A 22,957-nucleotide genomic window follows, 5' to 3' on the forward strand; every position below is an offset into this window, starting at 1 on the left:
TATCTTTGAAACCGACATACCTGGTAATTTCCTACGAAATCAACTTAATTTTTTCATTGATGAGTAAATTGTTTTGAAATCCCTTGATAAAAAGAAAATGTTTGTAATTCAAGTGTATTAAACGTTAAGGAAGCGTAATATTGGCACATTTGCACATCACATTTACTTTCTTATATACTACGTTGCATTTTCTAGTGTAAAATTAACAGATTAAAGTGTAAATTTTACACTATATAAAGTGCTGCAGATTAAAGTGTAGAAAATAAAAAAAAAAAGTGAAGAGCAAATGTGGCACTATTACGCTGCCGTAAAACAGCGACTTAAACCAGAAAGTAATGTTGAAAACATGCAAAATAGTATATTGACAAGCGTTTAAATAACTTTATTCAAACATTTCCAAAATTATCGATATATATTTATTTACCTTTTTATGCAATTTTTAAAATATATTTATAAAAAATTCCAGCCGTTTCGGAATTAGAACCCCCCAAAAAAATTCAGTCTCGGTCAGTATTTATTCTAACGTAACAACTAGACTACTCTAGATATGCTTTATGTCGAGGAAATTTTACAGGCGCACTTTATTGCCCCCCCAGTTAGTTTTTTTTTTAAATATATGCCTATTGATATGCCTCTTTGGAACCAAAATAGGAAATGACAGTTTTCAAGAAATTATTCTGACTCTTAATATCGTCTTCAAGTTAGTTTTATTTTAAGGAGGCAGTTTATCACGATAATGAGAATTCCATTTTTAAAAAGCGTGAAATCTGCCACATTTGTCTGTGTAACTATTTAAAAAAATATTTAAAGGTCTTATGAAAGTAGGTACAAATAATTTTTCATGATAAAATTGTATACTGCTCTATATATTACGTTGCATGTAAAAATATATTTACATCGAATTCTGTAACTTCGACTTTTCCATGCATTTCATCTGCTACGCCTTAAGTGGAAAATAACACAGATTTGCAACACCTTCTTTATTCTTTAAATGTAAGGAACTTATGACGTCGTCGTAGTGTAATATTAATAATTTATAAATAAAACTAATATACATTGTATTCAGTTTAGATGTTTGAGATTTTTTTTTACATTATGTTGTAGACAATTCGAAGTTATCAAATTAAAACTATGAGGAACATACAACGATGGGTTTCTATACTTTTAATCAGTAAGTATGCAACTTAAGCTTATTTAGAGACTAAAAATTACATTTACATTTTTATCATAATTTAATTGTGTGTTAAGATGTTACGTTGATAGAGTGCACATTGATAGTTGGTATTGATGTAATGTAATGTATTAATGTAATGATATAATAATGTATTGATATAATGTAATGATGAATTAGTGTAATTAACCAACATAGACACTTCATTATATCGCAATGTTTCCCCCTTAAAGTTTTTTCTTAAGATTGACTTGATTTGTGATTTTTCTTTTTGAAAGTTGATTTTTTCACACATTATGTAATCAATTGCAAGATAGCTCCATCTTCATCTGCTATGCCAGAAAACTGTTTTTGAGTTTTCATTAGAACTGATCTACATAGAACAATACCATAACATTGGATTTACATGTATGATAATAAAATAGGATGAGTGTAACACTCTATATAAGGCCTCATTTTAATATATGTGCATAAAAATGTATTTCACTAGTGAATTTTAAAAGATTTAAATTCACAGCAGTAAATAACACCTTTAGTATTTAGAGATATTTCCATAGCTGCATATTAAGTTAAAGTTGTTTTTGCTTTCTCAGATAGCATAGTTGTGGTCATGACACAGATGTGTACAATTTCCCACTATGCTGATGATTGTGGAAATAAAGGATTGCTGTGGAACTGTAGTGGCTTAAACATCTCCAAATTACCAACAGAGCTACCTCCCGAGTTGGAAAATAACAACGTCACGTTGGATTTGTCCTTTAACCAGATTAGCTCGTTGACAGAAGATATATTTCAACATATTGCACGTTACTCAAAGGTCACTGCAATCATCCTAAAATACAACAGTATAACAGAAATTGCATATCTGGCCTTCCAAAAACTGACGAGCTTATGCAGTTTGGATCTTTCTTATGCACGTCTTGAAAGAAAAGAAATAGATTCCGAAGCATTTTCTAATCTTGACAAACTTCAGGTTCTTCAAATCCACGGGAATGACTTCCAATATTCTGGCTATCCTGGCATATCACTTTCCAAAATCCATTCACTAGAACATTTAAAAATTGACATTTTCCATAACTTTTCATTTACAAAGCCCTTTGAAAATTTAACAAAATTATCCCAATTAGAATTTCATGTTCTCAACGCTTTCAAATTAACCAATGCTTCATTTCAGGGCCTTAGGTACTCTCCAATTCACAACCTAACAATGAATTTTAGCAGTTTTGTCGATTGTGACGTACCAGAGGATCTTTTCTGCTCTTTTCCATACCTAGATAACGAAATCGAAATTTATTTCGGTGGCGATTGCGATGTGTATGCAGCACTTAAGTCCTTAAAATGTTTACAGAATCAAACAATTATACAAAAACTGGATTTGCGGCAAAACAAGAAAGCTATTGAAACTGATCCCATCATTTTAAACGAAAAATCCGCCAAGTATCTTGTCAATATCTGCGTGAGGGTGCTACTTTTGGGAAGCTGTCATATTGGATATTTTAAAGTAAATTTACACGGAACAACACTATGGAAATGCTTAGATTCTTTAGATATTGACAGTAATAACATGATATATGTTAGTTTTGCAACAGTTTCCGCAATTTTCTCAATGCCAAAACTTAAAAAATTTAATGCGTGCTGCAATAACAATAAAAACCTTATGTTAGGAAATAGCTCACACCATGTGCTAGGAAATGATTACTTCTCTGTTAATATAACTTTACCAAAGAATTTAGAAGTATTAGACTGTTCTGGAAATTACGTTCACAATGCTCTCAGATGGACAACAAATTTATCATTAATAGGTGAAAAATTGCAAAAGTTGGATCTGCAACACACAAATTTTCCTCTTAACTTTAAAGGAACATTTAACCTTCCGTCATTGAGTTTTCTTAATTTATCTGAAAATACATTTAAATATATTCACCCTGATATATTCCAAAATGTTAGAAATCTTCGGATATTGAAGGCAGTAGATATCGGTGTAGGGCACATCTCTGAAAATCTGTTTAAAAATCTCAGACACCTGGTGTCACTCGATTTTTCTCAAAACAGTTTAAGAAGTTTACCACGCTCTCTTTTAAAAGATCAGAGGGAATCTTTATTAGAAATTATACTGGACCGTAACATGTTCACTGCCCTTCCAGATGTTTTGATAAAACATGAAAAGGTGCAGATGCTGTCTATCCGGTACAACTTAATATCAAAGTTTTCTAAGAGAGACCAAAGCCTATTTAAATCAACAAAAAATCTATCATTTCTCTTAGAGGGTAATCCGATTTCCTGTTCATGTGTGAATATCCAGTCTTTGAGATGGATGAAAGATCACCAAAATTCAATTTTAGATCTCTCAACAGTTCAATGCGCGGAGAGTAAAGATCCTATTTATCAATTGTTTCACGACCAAGTTTGGGTGAAATTTGAACTAGGTTGCCAGGCAACCGACTGGCTAATTTTTTCACTCGGACTACTGGTGTTCACAGTGTTGACTCTCATTTCCATAGCCGCCATTAAAAAATACCGAGTTCATTTGGAATATGTTATTCTAAGAATAAAAAACAGATTAAAAGGTATGCCATTGCGAATCAGTGAAGGTGATGTGTTTTTGTACGATGTCTACGTTTCATACGATGAAGTGGACTACCCGTGGATCCTTGGGGAATTGTATCCAAAATTAGAAAGACTTGGCGTAACGGCATGGTTGACAGATAAAGACTCCATCCCAGGAAGACCGAGGTCTGAGGAAATAGTCAGCTGTGTCACCGAAAGCAGGAAAGTGATGTTTGTGGTCAGCGAAAGTTTTACGGATAAAGGATGGTTTTCATATGCTGTGCAGATGGCCATTACGCATGCATTTCATAATCAACGTCAGGGATCCATCGTCGTTTTAATCAAAGACGGCGTCCCTTTAGAAAGGCTCCCAGACGAAATGAAAAACATATGGTGGTGTATTGAACATATCAGATGGCCAAAGAACGATGGTACATGTAGCGACGAAGTGATACTATCAGAATTATCTAACATCATGAAACCGAAATAAACATACAGTTACTTACATCTTTTTTCTCTCTGACGAAATTGATTATTGTATATAGCTACATGCGCGGATCTAGAAAGGCGTCCGGGAGGGGGGGGGGGGGGGGGTTGGACCCCCTACTCTGGAAAATTCAAATTTCTTAAATTCACATGGTAAAGTTACCAAAAATATGCCTCGCTACCCCCATCCCCACCCCCGGCCAACACAATTACATGTACCCCTCGGAACCCCCAGCCCATCCCACTGGAAAATTTTCTGGATCGGCGCATGATCTAGTATATTTGTAAAACACTAATGTCTTTCTTTCCTTTTCTGAACATTTTAATATCGATTAACCCAGGATAGTGGTCGTGAACATTTCATAGTATCACAGTGTATGATATTTACGTTTTTTCTATATTTCTCATTGCGTAAAATATAATTGTTTTAATTAGAAGAATTAAACTTTTTGAATTTGTCTATATATATTTTTTTCTTTGGCAAATCAAATTTGTCCATCAATCCTTGCCTTAAACAATCAAGAAGAGACTTTTTGTATTTGGATTGTTCGTTATCTGCGATAGTGAGCTCTTTACTCCGGGGGGCTGAAATAGTCAACAGATTAACCATTTACCAAGATTTGACTTCTATATATGATATTCTGGGCCTCAAACTATCTTTAAGTTATGAAAAAATTCCAATATTTTTAACTTTAAAATTTGATCATTTTCCTTTATTTTTATACAGAACTCTTCATCCAAAGGAGGTAAATATAACCCCAAAAATAACCAAGATCATCCAGCCCTCTTAATTAAGGTGGCTGAACAGTCAACAAATGACCAGTCAGATCGACCTTAATAATTTAGCAGTTTGTCGGTTCCAAGGCACCATTTCCAAAACTTTTTACTATATACCGGTTTTTCAATATTCATAAAACCTTTGTGCCCAAACTACACTTGTACGTGCATTTGCTTAATGAAAAAAGTCTAAGAAATTTATATCTAAAGACCCCTCTTTTGCTTCAGGTTTCAGTACAAATAAAACTAAAATGGGAATTTTGCACTGCAACCGACTTGAAAGTACCCGGATGATAATGTTGAAAAATTGTAATAAATAATGTAATGTAATGAATAAAAGATGTCAAATTTTCCCATTATAAATCACCTTAAGAAAGGACGAGATCGCATAACATTTGTCTGCAGCTTCGTTTCATATAAAAGATGAAAGAAAATCTATCATGATTTTGATAGCTTTGAAGCGAGAGTCATTAAAGTTGGCACTTCCTGATAAGTGTCCATTGTTTAATGTGTTTTTTATTGTGATGATTGCCATATTATCAATGATTTCATAGACCTAATAAAAATAATTTTCGGTCTAGTTTGTAACCATCTGATTCAAATGATTAAAAATGAATAAAATAGGTAGGTTTTAGTAACACAAACGATATGCATATTGTCATGTTGTAAATTTTGAATTTACCTGGTGGCAGTAAATACAAAATTTAGCAATAAAAAATAACACATATTGTAAATACAGCTCTATGGTATGGGGAATGCGAAGTGGAGTTCTTTTTTCATATTAGCGCACTGAAGTTCATTTTTCTCCTTTCACATGTAGATAGATGTTGATAAAATACATTGATCAAGCGAAAGAGAAAAATGTACCGTATTGCGCTCATGTAATTTAGGGGCTTTTGAATATAGTTGAGCAGATGTAGAAGTCTACGGAGATTGTATGTGAACAGTGTGTCCCTACCACAAATAGTGATATTTTTGTCTTGGTCATAGAATGTATTCTATGAGGTATTTTATATTAAAGATTAAGAACGGTCATGCAAAATGAAACAAAAATTCTGACATTATTATCATTTTTTAAAAATTATCATGAGTAGCATTTCACACCATTTCTGTAAATTTCCGAAATGTTATGGAAACGGGAACCTTGGACACACTTTAAAAACTGTTATCCGCAGTCCCACGATCATTGGTCTGGCGTGAAGCTTAGAACAGATAACAATCAGGCCATGCCAGAAAATTGAAGAAAACTAAAACATTTTAGATGATTTTTTATCATTTACAACTACTGTCAAGATTTTGAAATAGCTTATGAATTTCAAGAAATGTTCAAAACCATTTTTTTCATAATGACAAATAACGACAGACCAGATTTATTTTTTCTTGGAATCATAAATGATAAGCATTCTGAAGCATCATTATTCTATGCCTTAGTAATTAATGGATCATAGATATAAAAATAAGGTATCAATCTATGTAGTGTCTATTCCTTAAAATATCAAACTTCACAAAAAAAAAATCGCTCGAGATTACTGAGTGGAATTGCGACTAGATCAAAACCAGCATCTACAGCAAAAACCAGTCTCGTGTAACTAGGGTTATTTTCATTTCTGATTCCCGTCGGTGGTGTGTAAGGTAGGGGACTCCCATCTTCGATTATCCATGGAGACGAGCCAGTAGTTCTTTTTCCTTGCACGAAAATTCCGTCTGCCATTACAATGTTATATGACGCTGCCAAAAAAATGTAACAAAATAGATTAAAAAAATTCAGGATTTGAAAAATATGAAACAAAAGTGATATAATATATGGATGGATGGATGGATGGTCGGATGGGTGATCAGTTGATCATAGATAGATAGATGGATAGACAGATAGATAGAGAAATAGATAGATAGATAGATAGATACAATGTTGTCAATTGGTGCCCGAGTTATGAGTCATCAGAATTTCATTTATCAAAAAGCTTTCAACCAAGAGCTGATGACATACCAATCAGTCTTCGAAGTTCTTCCACTTCCTCGTCCGAGTTCAGCAATAGCAGTTGCCCGCCTTCGTTTGCACAGAATTGACTTGCAGCTTCTGCATTGATGGGTGAGGGGATAACCACGTAACGTAAGCACCCAAAATAACGGTTATATGTGTATCCAGGGAGGGGACATGCAGATACTGCAGGTACTATAACTGCAAAAAAAGAAAAGAAAAAAAACAAAAAACAAAAAACAAAAAACAAAAACAGAAAAAACACCCAAACTAAATTGATGACATTTGACTCTGTATCACTATGTATACATTTCAAAATCTGATCAGTGTCTTGCACAATATATGTGTAACGCAATATAAAGTTTTTTCGTCGAATACATTTAAATGAAAACTAATTAAATAAGATTTCTTGATATTTATTTTTAATATTCAAAAAAAGCATTAAGATGCCTCTTGTGTACTTTTTTTTCTGTTTTTAAGAGGAAAACGATTTATGGAGTGAGTCTTGCAGGAATTATTGATAATATGACCAAATTCTGGAATAAAAATATAAAACTCGGATACATATAGGGAAACTATTAGTGTGCATTTTAGAATATTATATGCTCTACGCATTGTGTGACTGTATAAAGGAATGTATATAGGGAAACTATTAGTATGCATTTAAGATTATTATATGCTTTACGCATTGTGTAACTGTATAAAGGAATGTATAGAGGGAAACTATTAGTATGCATTTAAGATTATTATATGCTCTACGCATTGTGTAACTGTATAAAGGAATGTATATTTGTATATTATACATTCCTTTTAAGAGGGTTGGATGGTCTTAGCCAATTTTAGACATCACTTATCTCCTTGATATAAAGAGCTTCGTACTAAGATGTGGGAAAATAGTAAAAAACTGCAAACGGTAGCATTGTCTAGCCACCTTACTAAAAGTTACCTTTTGATAATGATCTAATTAAATTCATAACAATATAAACATTTATAAATGTTCATTTTCAATAAATATCAAATATTTGGTAAAAACAAGAGAGATAACTTTGCATTTTGGGTTAAAATAGCTCATTTCATAATAGAAACTAACGGAAAATGGAATTTTTTGATAAGAAAATCTCTCCCCCTCCTCCCCACTACCCGTGAAACAAATGTTCTTTTTAAGGGATTTATATATGGTCAATTCTTTTTAAGGGGGTTTATATATGTTTATTTAGCATATTCATACCAAAGGGTGTGTTGTCTCAAGGGGGAGGGGGGTGTACATATGTAATAAATAAATAATGATAAACAAAATCCGATTTCAATGAAGATATTTTAGATCCGCCGTAAGCAAATCTTTCGTTTTTAAAAAAAGTGATTATTTGACTAAAATTTTATTTTGATATAAATGAAATTAGGAACTGTAAATAATTTTTCGTAAATTTCGAATATTTGGACATAAAATGTAGGCGGGAAACGGGCGTTAGCGTTTGCAGTTCTTCTGGAGCTTATATTTTTATAAGGCGGCCCGATGGTCAACATATCAGTCATCAGATCCACCAAACACTTTCAGATATTATTTGTTTACCTATGAACTATTATTTAGAAGAGAAATAATCCATAAATTTTACATTTTGACTTTGAGGTATTTTACTATATTTTTTAATTAGAGCTCTTCTTTGAAACAAGATCAATACAGTCTAAAAATGGCCGAAAAAAGGTAGATCTGATGGGAAATTCGTCGACCACGCAGCATTATTATAGTAATAACTGTACCTTTTGTTGACGTTGTTAACGTTGAACGAGGAATAACAGAATAAAGGATCAAAGCTGTCAATACCGCCAATTCTTCTACAGTAAGGAGGTAACTCCCAGCTTTAAATGTAACAGAAATAAATAAACGTCATGAGAGATTTTTTGGAATCAATGAATAAAAATCGTAGTACATGAATACCGCCCCGTGCACAAAATCCCTGATTGAAAAAAATAATACATATATAATTCATACGTGAGAGACGTCAACACAAATAAAATCACTTAAAAGAATGAAATTAATTACATTAATTTTCCAATGCTGTCGTTTCCTGAAAACGACCACTCTTTTTATAAGGGACAAGGTCATTCCATGGGTAAGCGGTAAAGTTACACTGATGCCCAGGGGGCTTTTGTCGTGCCTGCCATCGTCAATTAGACCTGGTCAATACTTTTGAGAGTTGATCGATGTCTGTTATCGAACAACTCTCAACGTTAACGGATTACGGAAATCAAAATAATGCACGCCAAAGAGCGCCGTGTAATTATGGACGTCCGTGTGTCGATGTATTTTAAAAAAGTTTTGGTTCTGCTATAATCATATATTTACAAGGAGGCTGGGTGGTCAAACAAATTAACCACCATGTCTTTTTTGAGCTTTGACATACGATACATGTAGGTTTGTCCATGATTTAACACTAAGTAAAGAAAAAATAGAAATATTTTAGCTTTACAATGCGTGCATTTTCCTACATCTATATACATAGCTCTTTTTCATAAGAAGTTAAATATAGCCTAAAATGGCAACAACCATCTAGCCTTCTTGAATTATTAGTTATTATTAGGTCAAATCCCTCTATCTTTATTACTTGCTTATTGACCATGCAAGTAGTGTCTTCCTAAAAATGTTCACCCCCCCCCCCCCCAAAAAAAAAACAACCCAGAAGTAACTCTTTTCTTTTCATTATGATTCAATTATAAATCATCAGCATCTTTCATGCACAAAAATCGATAGAGATTCAAATTTTGACACAGGCATATTGTGGGTTCACACATGAGCACATCCTGGTTATAATACCTTGTTAGGTATTATTAGGCGGATTTTGTTATTACTGTGGTTTCATTAATATTCAAGGGTATCAATTTTCGTGGATAAAGTGAAAATTACAGTTTCAAGGATATGTAAATTCGTGGCCAACGACCCCATCAATACAAAATGTTAATAGAAATTGCATTTCAATGAACATCTAATTTCGTGGATCAACTTAAAAACGAAATCCACGAAAATTTGTATTCAACGAATATTGATGAAACCACAGTATTGAAACGTATCTATAAGAAGGTAAACAATAATTAGGAAATTAACAAAATTAACCTTTGAATAGAATTAAGATTGGTGAAAACGGTTTTATTTGTTTACTCTTTCCTTTAATCGGATAAGTCTGCTCCAATTTCCAAAAAGAAAAAAAGACAAAAGAGAAAAAAGAAAAAAGACGCTTGTTGACATACTTACAAAGAGACGCAGCGAAAGCAGAACCTGTTATTAAACTACTCAGCGCGATGAATTGGTTAGAGGTCAAGGCATATGTGGTCATCACTATATTTGATCCCAAAATGACCAGAATAAAATATTTCATCACGTCTTTCATTGTTGTATTGGCCGTATCTGCAAATGATTTAAATTTCAAGAGCCGCTACGATAAATATCTTAAAGAAAAGTGAAATCTATTTATTGAATTAGATTGATCAATAGTTAAATAAAAGTAAAAACCATTAATTAAATCAGACTGTGACAAAATCTCAACAATTGGAATTTTAAAAATGAAAATATTCATTACTGTTTTTTTAAAAACTTTCTATAAAGACAGACTTGAAAATAAGACTATACTAGTACTAGATTATTAGATAACTAGATATATTTAAAATGAAAAATGAAAAATACAAAAATAGATAAATACACCCCTCCCTCAAAAAAATGGCCAATGTTTGTAATCATGTACAAGTGAGCAATCAAATTCATATGCCAGTGTACATGTAGTTTTTAAGCGTTGAACTTAATTTTTTTCAAGGCAGTTAAGCAATTTCTGTGTCCGGCGATTTGCCACTATGTTTTATCTCTAAAAAAATATCCGCTATCAAATAGTCCATGTCATTAATGGTTAGATTTTCTAAATTGTTTGCCAATTCTACAATACGCCATTTCCAATTCATATAACACGAATTCCTAAAGAAAGCGGTTTAATAGAATTATTAAGAATTTTATACAATGCATTGCCGCTGACGAGAGTTTATAAATAATTTAAAATGACACAATGGCGCGAAAGTGATTATAGCATAATTCTTCTTACTCATATATGAAGACAAGGTATATGTTCATGAGTATTAAATTAACTATAAAGGGGTATATGCTTTAGTCAAAATTTCTATCGCCCCACTTTCAATTGCGACACAAGTCTACCATTGAAATACTAAAAACCTGTATCTTTTAGATGTTTACGAATTGCTAATTTGAAAGTTCTGTAATTTAAAAACTTATAAGTACAAATATAAATGAATGTACAACTTAGATATATAGATAAAAAATAAATAAATAATAAATAAATAAATAAATAAATAAATAGAAATGTGTTTAAAGAAATATAAATGATCACCTTTCTATTTTTTTTTTACCTCCCCCGCCTCTTAGTATCCAAGTATCCAACTACATGTAGTAATATAAAGAGTCGACAGGCATTAACAGGTAAACATAGGTGTACATGTGTATAAGTGACAGGCTTATGTGACGCGGCAGAATGGTTCATGCAATAATAACCATGTTCACGAAACTCTACTCGGACTCTCTTGTGTCATATTAGAGATGGATGGTCGTAGCCATGTTTAGACTATTTTAATCTCCTTAATAAGTTAAAGAGTTATGTATAAAGATATAAGAAAATATTTTTAAATCTTTAAATATCAAATATAAGGATTTTTAATTTATCAATTAAAAGTTAAGTTTGAAATTTTCAGAATGGATGGTTCCTGATTTTTTCTCGACACCCTTCTAGGTCGGCGCATTCTGAATAGTTCGTTGGTTGCATTAAATACGCATATGGTACTGATACAAAGTAAAAAAAAAAAGGCTAGATAAAACCCCTGTTTTTGTGTCGATTTTGAACGATGGGGTAATTTAGTTCGGCATCAGGGTGGGTGTCTGATATTTATTTTCGGTCATTTAGCCACATGTATATTTTTGCACCCGCTCAAGATGCAGTTTTGAAAAAATCCATAAATATATACCTAATGATAGAACATTGTCTCGAGAGTATATAACCACTTTTAATTTATTTTTAGTTTGTCTCACTATTTACTTTTTAAAATTATTATGCCATAGGAAAACAATAATTATTAAAGATTTTTAAATTTGGCCGGAAAAGTCGTAAAAACAAACAAAAGTCTTATTATAAAGAAGACTGCGATCAGCAAGAAAACTTTTTAAAGTTACTTCCACCTCTTTCACTTTTTCTCTCTCTCACTTCCACTTTCTCACTCCTACCCACGCACTCTTTCACACTCACCCCCTCTCTCTTTCTCACTCCAACTCTGTCAATCACACTCTCTCAGTCCCGTATGTTCTCACACCACTCTGACTTCACTTTCCCACTCCCATCCCACACACTTTCTCACCACACGCTCTTTTCTCCAACATTCTCTCTCCCCACTCGCTCTCACTTCCATATTCTCACTCCAACCCCAACCACTCTCTCACCTCACGAACTCTTACACTCTCTTTCTCCCGCTCTATCACTCCAAATCCCTTTCAATTTCAATCGCTTTCACTTCCACTTGCTCTCCAACCCCACTGTCTCCTTTGCACTCTCTCCTACTCCCACACCCACATATTTTCCCTTTCCCACTCTCATACACTCTCTCACTCCTATTATTCACTCCCACATTTTCCCACCCATGCTCTCTCCTCCACTCTTACCCCGCTCTAACTACCACTTTCTAACCAGCACTCTCATCCCCTTTCGCTCTCACTACCACTTTCTCTCTCCTACTCTCTAATACCGTTCTCATTCCCACTTTCTCTCACTCCAACTCTCTCTTTCTCCCACTCAATTTTACTCCCACTTTCTTTCTCCCACCCACTCTCTGATTCCCACTCTCTCTAACTCCATTCTCTCTCTATCCCACTCTCATCCTACTTTCTCTCTTTCACTCTCTGTCCTCACTCTTTATCTCCCGCTATCTCTCTCCCTTTTTCTCTCTCTCTTACACCCATACTCTCACTCGCACTCTCTCACTCCCCCTCTCACACACAGAGATGTGAGATAATGGGATGAGCAAATAAGTGGAATGCTTCACCAGCTCACTCTCTCACTGAATTCTGCTTAATACTCGCTCCCTTTCTCACTCACTTTCTCTGTTAAAGATAACAATAAACCAAAGAACTTTATTAATATAACTTCAACTATAAACAATAGAATAATGTCCATTTCAAAAAGGAATTAATGACACATAGCGTAAGAGAAAATGCGAGGGGAGGGGGGTTGCTCTGCTACCCCCTCCCCCAACTTTTTTCTATGTTTTAAATATCGAGGAAGGGGATACATTAAATCAAATTGATCAGAATGCAGGGGTGGGGGAATATCCTAGAAATTATTTTGTTTGCACCGTTTTATGTCCTATTCTTGGTAATTTTACAAGAACATGTATGTTAATTCAATGAGTTTGTTATCGGAGGTTGATTTTAAGATGTCATTGGATTAGCATGACGTGTTTTAAAAATCAATATTTGACCAAAGAATAAACCAACTAAAAATGGACTTAAATACTGATATTTGAACATATTGCAACTAATAGGTGAAATTTTCATGGACCTAATCTTTGAAATGCATTGTATGTACTCATTTAGAACCCATTTCTTACCCCCAAAACACACAACCCCGATCCCTTCCATCTACAAGCTTCCTGCACAATAAAAGATTGCATTGTTGTTGTTTTTTTTACAAAGACAAAACCCAGGGCAGTTCCTTTAAAATTAATTTTTATATCTAAATTCATGATCATTGAAGAGAAAAAGTTTAAATCTGACTCGTAAAAAAAGTGGGTCGGGGGTGACCTCTGTCCCCCTCCCCATCCCTACCTAATGCTATTAAAATGCACATTTTTAAAATCACGAATCGTTCAGTTTTGTTTTGTTTTGTTTCGATTTGGTTTCGCACTTTACATGTGCCCCGTATTTCATTGACCTTTACTATACATTGTTTAATCAATAATCATATTGAGTCTTACAATTATATAGGCTGATCTAAGTTAGAAAACATGTGCCCAACCCCAATTGTTAATAAGTACAATAAGAACATGTTCAAATGAAATCAACTAATGTTACGTGTATGAAAATAACTAATTAAAACAATTTCGTTGACAGAAGTTGCAAGGTAGCATTCATTCAATCGCTTAGATTTACCAGCTGCGTTTAGTCCTTGTCAGTTTCAGCACAGACGATGACAGAATAAAACATCTCTTTTACGTGTAATCGAAATAAAAGAAGTTTTTGTTATTAAAACGCTAAAGAACAAATTCAGGTGGGTGCGGATGATCCGAATATTCACCCCCCTCGCCACCCCACTCTGGGGAAAATCCAAACCTATGACTTTCACATGGTAAAGTTACAAGTTGCTTACAAGAAATAAGTCATTGCAGGTTTTATATAGTTGTATCACTATCAAATCTGTTTGATAAATTCTAGGATTCGTACCAATTCCAAGAATATCGTTTTTGTTTAGAAATAAAGATAAAAAGCCTTTGGTTGTTGAAAAGACTGTTAAACACAAAAACAAATTGCCAAACGGCATTAACCACACATGTAAAAGGAAGCATATAGTGTATCTACTTACCTTTTGCTATGGATTTAAAAGTAAGACAAATTTCATGGCGGGAATCTGTTCATTTAGACCGTACATGATTTTTTAGTGTCCGCTGCTCTCGAAGACTGCTTGGTCCTTGCTATTGGTCACGTGAGCAGTGAGGTAGAAAGTGCAGTGAGCGATTGCCATGTACACACTTATTGGGCAATCAACCATTGACCATGCATAAAGTCAATGTTTTTCGGACATAACAGGTGTCAAATATATTCATGGTCATAAACAATATCACGTTTGGATCCAGAAAATTTCTCCAGGAAAGGGGGTGGGAGTTGGGGGTCCGAGGTATATGTATGTTTTTCAGGGGGGGGGGGGGGTCCTAGAGCTATTTTCAATAATTCTTCTGAGTGATTCATTTATATGGATTTGTGATTTTGTAAACTTTTAATAATAAAACGTAAAGAAATAATGAACACAGGGTTCAAAATATAATGGAAGTGAAAAATTGGACCCCCCTCTTATTTCAAATACCCTCCTCTGATGTGTAATTCCCGTTGGTTCACATAATATTACGGCTGCTAAATATTTCGACCGTTCTCTGATTTTCAACTCCCATCGGATAAGTGGTTCATATCATAGGCGCAAAATATTGACATTTCCTTTAGTTTTTCTTTCTAGTTGGAGCTGGATATTATAGCCGCGAAATTTTAAATCCCACCCATATATTCATTATGCCTCCTGTCAGTTTGTCTCTCTACATATTCAATATTCATTTATTTTCGCCGTTGCATGGCGTTCTAACTATAGGCGATCCGACTGCGACAAATGAAGATGCCGCTGCATTGTAACGGCGTTTAAGGACACTCTACTGTATGTACCTTGGCGCTTCAAGACGCGGCAGGATCGCCAAGAGGACGCAGCCCCGGTGTGACAGGGAGTTCAAAAACACTTTATAGTATCAAATTACCGGCTGCTTCCTGGTTACTTGACGGTCGGTAATTTGGATCCTAAAACGTGACTTTAAATTGAAGAAGAATTTCTAGAGCAAAAACTGTGAGACCGGAAATTTATTCTATTAACAACACCTTATCAATTCACTACGAGACCCTTTGTGATTGCACACGTAGCCGTTCGCATTTAGGTTTTCTCTTCAAGATATCTCATAACATATTGTAAGTGCATACCTTTTTTAAATTTCTTATTAATACTAACTTGCTTTATATTTTAATGAAATATTACTTATAAACGGAGTTCAATTTTCATAAATGGTTTTTAAAAATTAAATTAAACATTAAATTAGAATTTTTAAAGTGTTAACAAAAAAGTAATCTTCTTGATATGTTTTACATTTGATCAGCAGGCCAGGGCATTGTTATACATAACATTTCTATTTACATGATATAAAGAATAACAATACAGATAGTACAAATAGTCATTAATGATTCCGAAGTGATGCAAACTTTACTTATCGGCTATATATTCATTCAATCTATCTTTATTTTCTCCCATGGGAGATTGAATATGAAAATGATATTTTTAAGATACAAATTTGAAATGCAGCACAAGAGTAATAATGTTTAAAGAAATTATAGTTGCTGTAATATAATATATAAATTAAATATAGATACTTATATACATTGCAATTGAACAAGAGGGAGACGATTTCCATCAATGAAAATAATTTTTCAGATTTCTCCCTTAATTACTATGAAATTACACATATTTTTCCGGATTTACTAGCATCGTAAAGTTTATTGAATGAACAGCAAGTGTCTGTTGTACCATGCTGCCGCGTCCCCCAGGAAACAAAGTTGAGGATGAGCAAGCTGCGCTCGCTGTGATTAAAAAAATGTGATTAATGAATTCGAAGCGATAAAAACTTTACGGCTCTGCAAAGTTGTCTGGCCTAAAAGCTTTTAATTCATCCTAACCATATTGTTTGAAATTAAAAGCTAGGTTAATTGAAAACAAAAGTTAAATTTAAAAAAAATACATATTTAAAGCGATATAGTTAAATTCCCCGTTTAAGTGGGCTCGATGGTCGTGGCCAGTTTTAGACTGTCTTGATCTCCTTTAACAGGAGAGTTCTATTTTAAAATATAGGAAAGTACAAAAAATTAAAAAGTAAGAAATATCAGTTTTTTCTTTACAAAATAATAGTTAATAGCTCAGCAAATCACATCTTAAAATTTTAGGTAGATCTGTTGGATAATTTGTTAACTAACCAACCTCCTTAAGTATTTTTGTGTTTTATTTTAATGCTAATTGAATTCTCAGAATTTTTGTAATGTTTCAATCTGAATTAATTACTGATTATTGTAATCAACTTAAATTTACTATGCATCAAACACTCAAAGTATCCGGTACTCTATTATTGTTTGTTACATAATTTTAGACAACTTGTCCTTCGATTTATTGTTAATATTTAGTATTAGAACTTCCTGATTCATTTTCTCTCATGTAGCACCGCTATCCTTTTTTTATCTGCATGGCGAAACATAATTAATATTTACGCAGATCAAAACTAAAAGTAATTCACTCTGGGAATTTTCCGTTTTTCAAATTCATGAATATTTTATTTCCTGTTAATTGTTTGCATTCAAGTTTTGTAAGGGCATATTTTCTACAGAAACCTTGCAAGATTATCAGATTTCTACATCCTTCTCTTTGAAATAAGCCCATTACATTAAAATATAATTTGTCTGTGTACTTTTCTTTTTTGGTAAAATCCCCTTATTTTTACAAAGGGCATAATTTTATAATACATGTATTAGAAAAAAAATCGTGAATAAAAAGGATCAATTTTAATAATCAATGAATTGAAATGAACATATTTTGATGTATTAAACATGTATAAAAGTGTCAGAATCAAGTTCGGACAACTTACAAGTTCTTCTAATAGTCCGGTCGCTTATCTTGATTTCATCTGTTAAAGTTACTTGAAGATGTTGAATTAATGCATGATATACTCTTTCGAACATCCACCAAAGGCAACTTGACCAATGAATGTTTTACACGAAATGAGATTAACTCTAAAATTATGTAGAAGAAACCGCAGTGTGAATTAAATTTGGTTATTTTGGTTTCATATTAAATTCAGTGTGGCTGAACCTGAAAAAAAATCAACCCCCTAAAAAAAAAATCCAGGATAAACAAATTTTAGATTTTAAATATAAACAAAACAAAACAGAAACCACCCCCCCCCCGAAAAAAAGAAAAAAACAAAAAAAAAACCCCAAAAAACAACAACAAAAAAACAAAAAGTAACAAAAAAGTGACCAAGACATTTTTGAGATGTTTTCTCCAAGCGTTGGCGAATTGATAGAAAGACTAGCAAAGAGTTTGATTGAAACAATGATATTTCACGACAAACTCTTTTTTCATAACATGATTTAAATAATATTGTATCTATAAGAAAGATTTTGCAGAAAAGCGGGATTATTCCTTAACGTGAAAAGGACTTTTAAATCTGCGTAACGCTAGCGTTTGAATACTGTATCAAAATATAGACACATTACGTGGACGATTATATTTCGCGCATTTCTATCGAACACTGCAACCACTATTTGATTTTTACAGATATAGTTTGGAAATTGGCCATATATTCTGTATTTTGATGTTAACACAAAACAGATTAATTTTTACTGTCCAGTGTTTTTAAATTATTTTTTGGAACTACGTGAATAAATTTGATTCTGGGATATTCGAAAACGTCAGAGTTGTAATTATAATCATTACATATTTCTATAATATATAATACACGCATTAGTCTAGGTAAAAATGTGGAACAAATTTATCCGTACATATTTTCATCTACTTATTGCTTCATTACCGATTCTGAATATATATTTTGCATCATTTTTTTTTTTAAAGTTTAACGGCCTGTACATGTATCTTTGAAACCGACATACCCGGTAATTTCCTAGGAAACCAACTTGATTTGTTCATTGATGCGTACATTGTTTTCAAATCCCTTGATAAAAAACAAATGTTTGTAATTTAAGTGTATTAAACATTAAGGAAGCGTAATATTAGCACTTTTGCACTTTCCATTTTTTTTTACTTTCTTATATACTACGTTGCATTTTCTAGAATAAAATTAACAGATTAAAGTGTAAATTTTACACTTTAAAAAGTGCTGCAGATTAAAGTGTAGAAAATAAAAAAAAATGTGAAGTGCAAATGATGCACTATTACGCTGCCGTAAAACAGGAACTTAACACAGAAAGTAATGTTGAAAACATTCAAAATAGGATATCGACAAGCGTTTAAATAACTCTATTCAAACATTTCCAAAATTATCGATAAACATTTATTTACCTTTTCATGCAATTTTAAAATTATATTTGTAAAAAATTGCAGCCGTTTCGGAATTCGAACCCAATAAACAAAATCAGTCTCGGTCAGTATTTATTCTAACTGCGTAACGTAACAACTAGACTACTCTAGATATGCTATATGTCGAGGAAATTTTACAGGCGCACTTTATTGCCCCCCCCCCCCAAGTTAGTTTTTTTTTTTTTTAAATATATGCCTATTGATATGCCTCTTTGGAACCAAAATAGGAAATGACAGTTTTCAAGAAATTTTCTGACTCTTTATATCGTCTTCAAATTAATTTTATTTTAAGGAGGCAGTTTATCCCAATTATGAGAATTCCATTTTTAAAAAGCGTGAAATCTGCCACATTTGTCTGTTTAACTATTTAAAAAAATATTTCAAGGTCTTATGAAAGTAAGTACAAATTTTTCATGATAAAATTGTATACTGCTCTATATATTACGTTGCATGTAAAAATATATTTACATCGAATTCTGTAATTATGATTTTTCCATGCATTTCATCTGCTGCGCCTTAAGTGGAAAATAGCACAGATTTGCAACACCTTCTTTATTCTTTAAATGTAAGAAACTTATGACGTCGTTGCAGTGTAATATTAATAATTTATAAATAAAACTAATATACATTGTATTCAGTTTAGATGTTTGAGAATTTTTTTTACATTAGGTTGTAGACAATTCGAAGTTATCAAATTAAAACTATGAGGAACATACAACGATGGGTTTCTATACTTTTGATCAGTAAGTACGCAACTTAAGCTTATTTTGAGATTAAAAATTATATTTACATTTTTATTATAATTAATTCTGTGTAAAGATGTTACGTTGATAGAGTGCACATTGATAGTTGGTATTGATGTAATGTAATGTAATTATGTAATAATGTATTGATATAATGTAATGATGTAATGTAATGATGTGATAATGAATTGACTGCCGTCATGAGAAAAGGGCCCTTAAGGTCAAAATTTCACAAACTCACTTTTTTGTCAAATCCGATTAGTCAACTCTTTCTAAACACAAATATACAAAGATATCCAAGATATTGAGTGTTTTAAGCATTTTACGACAATTTTAGTAAGATATGTTAATAGACTTTGACGTAGCTCGTCGAAAATGTGACGACGTCACGAACGGCAAATTTTGTTTTGCATTAATTTTTTCTATACTCCCTTTCATCGTCTTTGTTTGTTTGAAATAGAATTAATAAATGATTTTCTACAATTTTATATTTCTTACGATTTTAACAAAAGAGAACAAACCATTTTGAATATCCAGATATAGTTAAAGTTCTGCAGCTTATCCAGATACACTTCCGACGAATCCACATGCAATACCCCCCCCCCTTCCCCCCAACATAATATAGAGGATATTTAAAGAAAACAATTATCAAACTTCTCCCCAACCGTTAAATATATCAAAGTTATTTAAGCTGCCGAGAAGCAATTAAGCAAACATGTAACAAACGTAGATAAAGATGGTCAAATTCGATGTCTATGTTTCCACAATTTTAGGGCGTTGTTAAATAAAATACATGAGTTTATTTTTAAAAATAAATAGAAATATTTATTATTTTTGATCAGCCTTTTGCACGGAAATTTTATTGCATATTTACTGATATTACTTTTTAGTATCTTTATAGTTCTGAAGCAAATTTAAAATCAGTAGCTGTTTTTGAAACTCGGAAGTTATATGGTGTTAAATTATTTTCCTGATTTCTCTTCTCTTTTATACGTTATCGGCACTTAATTCTTATAAAATTACCGGTGAAAAAAAATCGGCTTTGACTGTTTCATTGAAAAGTTACAACAACAAAGTTGATTTGAGCGAAAAGATTTTGACAAAAATGGCATCTTTATTTAATTTTTTTAATATTCAAATTTACATCCATTAAGTATGATTCCCTCAGAGCTGTATAGAAACAGACAAGACTGAAATCTACTCGGTCCAGTTCTAACCATGCAGCATATCGATCGGTCGAAATCTTCAGCAACCTAAAAAAAATCAAGGATTGCACTAATCATGATAATGCCAAACTCAAACTCTCATATAAGACGCTTTGGCTACAGCTTTCATCTAACGAACTGGTGTACATTAGCAATAATTTATTGACTTTTACTTGCTTTTAACGATCAATTCAATTCATTAATTAATCAAAAAAAGATGTAATTATAAACAATGCTTTCTTCGATGATACACGCGGGCTATAAAGATAGCCACATCACAGAACGCGGGTTACGTTAATTTTTTCGGTATTGATCGCTACTCTTTGTTTATGTTTATTGTTTAAATACACTCGTACACACCTAATTAAGTGTATCAAATTTGTCAGACCAACAAAATACGAAAGCCACCCACGTGCTGAATATACACTTATATTCAATCGCTTTGTAATTAATTATATATAAGCATTATTCACATTTTTTTTTCAAAATGCAAGATTGCACGTAACTTCTTATGTCCATTTATGGCACTTATCAATAGTACAGTGCCGATAGACGTAGCTTATACTCAGTAAGAAGTAATATTTTTACATGTTAACTAGATTTAATTTTCTTATTATCAATGTTACACGATGATCTCTCTCTCTCTCTCTCTCTCTCTCTCTCTCATTGAATACAAATATCGGCCAAGTGATTATCAATGTAAAAAATTAAAAGATTAAATAATAGTCGTTTATAGAGTGCATACAGTTACATACGGTATACGAAGTTTTAAGAAATATCACGATTCTCGGATTTTTTTTATTGCTGTACATTGTAACAAACACACATAAACATTGACTTCAGTATCATCGAAATTTGTTTCTTGAATAAAAAAGAAAAGATGAGAAACATGAAGATGAATTGTACGTCCATGCATGTTATTAATAGTAAATGTCGCACATGTAGTGTTTATATTTATCGATAAACATGAATTCTTTATTCATAAAACGGCAATTTTATCAAGTTGATATCAAAAGTGTAGTAGTATAATGACTGCATTTACAAACTTTTTTTTAGATAAAGGAATTAATATTGAATCATATACGTAATTGATTTGAGATGAATATAATCATACAAAATGCTATAAATCCATGTAAATGTGGTGAGTTTTTAGGCATGTTATGACTGGATTTTTTTATACGTAAAATAGCTCAAAAAGTACACACAGCATGTGAGTTTGGGTTGTTAAATTGCACAAGAAAATAAGATGGGTTGCGCTCAAATAATTTTAAAAAAAATTGTACGGGTATAATTATACTTTTATATTGTTTCATTAAAGACACTAAGAATCAGATTTTTCCATGAAATCAAATGCGATATATCAGAGTAGATTTTTACTCTGTCAAAATATTTCTCAAACTCTTCGAATCCGTTAGTTAAATGTGTTTCAATTCGTTAAATAATTTCAAAATTTCATTGCAAATTCTTTAGTATTAATAGAATTATGCGAGAATTATTTTGTATGTTGGCAGTAGCACTATAATTGAGACATAGCCGCTTCTCTCGTGTTCCTTCCGACTAATTTTAAAAGTGTAGAATCGTCTTCCGTGAGGTAAACTTCCATACTTATGATTCGAAATATTTGATTTGTATTGTTTCACAGTAATTACGGCGCAGATAATTGTTATATTTGAAAAAAACTGCTTTGCATCGATTCGGTATGTCTCAGCCTTCAACCCCTCTTATCGACAACGAGTATGCAGTATTGTTTTTTTTTAACTTAAAAAATTCGTACATATATTGCTCATGCAAACTTAAGTTGTACAATTTTACTCAGAATACTTTATAAATCATCATCGGAAATCCACGACCAGTCTCGCATTCAATTATACGCAATGAATAAATGTATGCGATACCGGCCTTTGGTTTTCAACGATGATTTATTAAAAAAAAGTGATTTTCCGGTAAGAGCATATTTTCATCACACACTAGAATGGAAAATTTGGTGTTTAAGTTTCATAGCGGATGCAAAAGCAGCATTTTTATGATATCTCAGCACCAACTTGTGTGGAATATTACACGTTCGAAATGTGTTGATTTTGACGTTATATGTGTATATTTCATTAATGAAATGTTTATTTTTTAAATCA

At 32.5% G+C, this 22,957-nt stretch overlaps 1 protein-coding gene and 1 long non-coding RNA gene across 4 annotated transcripts in view; one reads left to right on the top strand and one right to left on the bottom strand.

Annotated features, from left to right (window-relative positions):
• The window catches only part of LOC117692238 (putative leucine-rich repeat-containing protein DDB_G0290503), a 1,014,555-nt gene that overhangs the window by 685,575 nt on the left and 306,023 nt on the right, over positions 1-22,957 (top strand). The gene's annotated exons all lie outside the window — the stretch shown is intronic.
• LOC105331171 (uncharacterized) lies at positions 6,345-10,355 on the bottom strand. The gene is made up of 4 exons (XR_010709653.1): positions 10,207-10,355; positions 8,718-8,816; positions 6,969-7,160; positions 6,345-6,709 (listed from the first exon to the last, which is right to left on the bottom strand). It is a non-coding gene; the product is annotated as an uncharacterized lncRNA (long non-coding RNA).

Source organism: Magallana gigas, chromosome 9 (genome assembly GCF_963853765.1).
Source record: "Magallana gigas chromosome 9, xbMagGiga1.1, whole genome shotgun sequence".
NCBI classification, from domain to species: domain Eukaryota; kingdom Metazoa; phylum Mollusca; class Bivalvia; order Ostreida; family Ostreidae; genus Magallana; species Magallana gigas.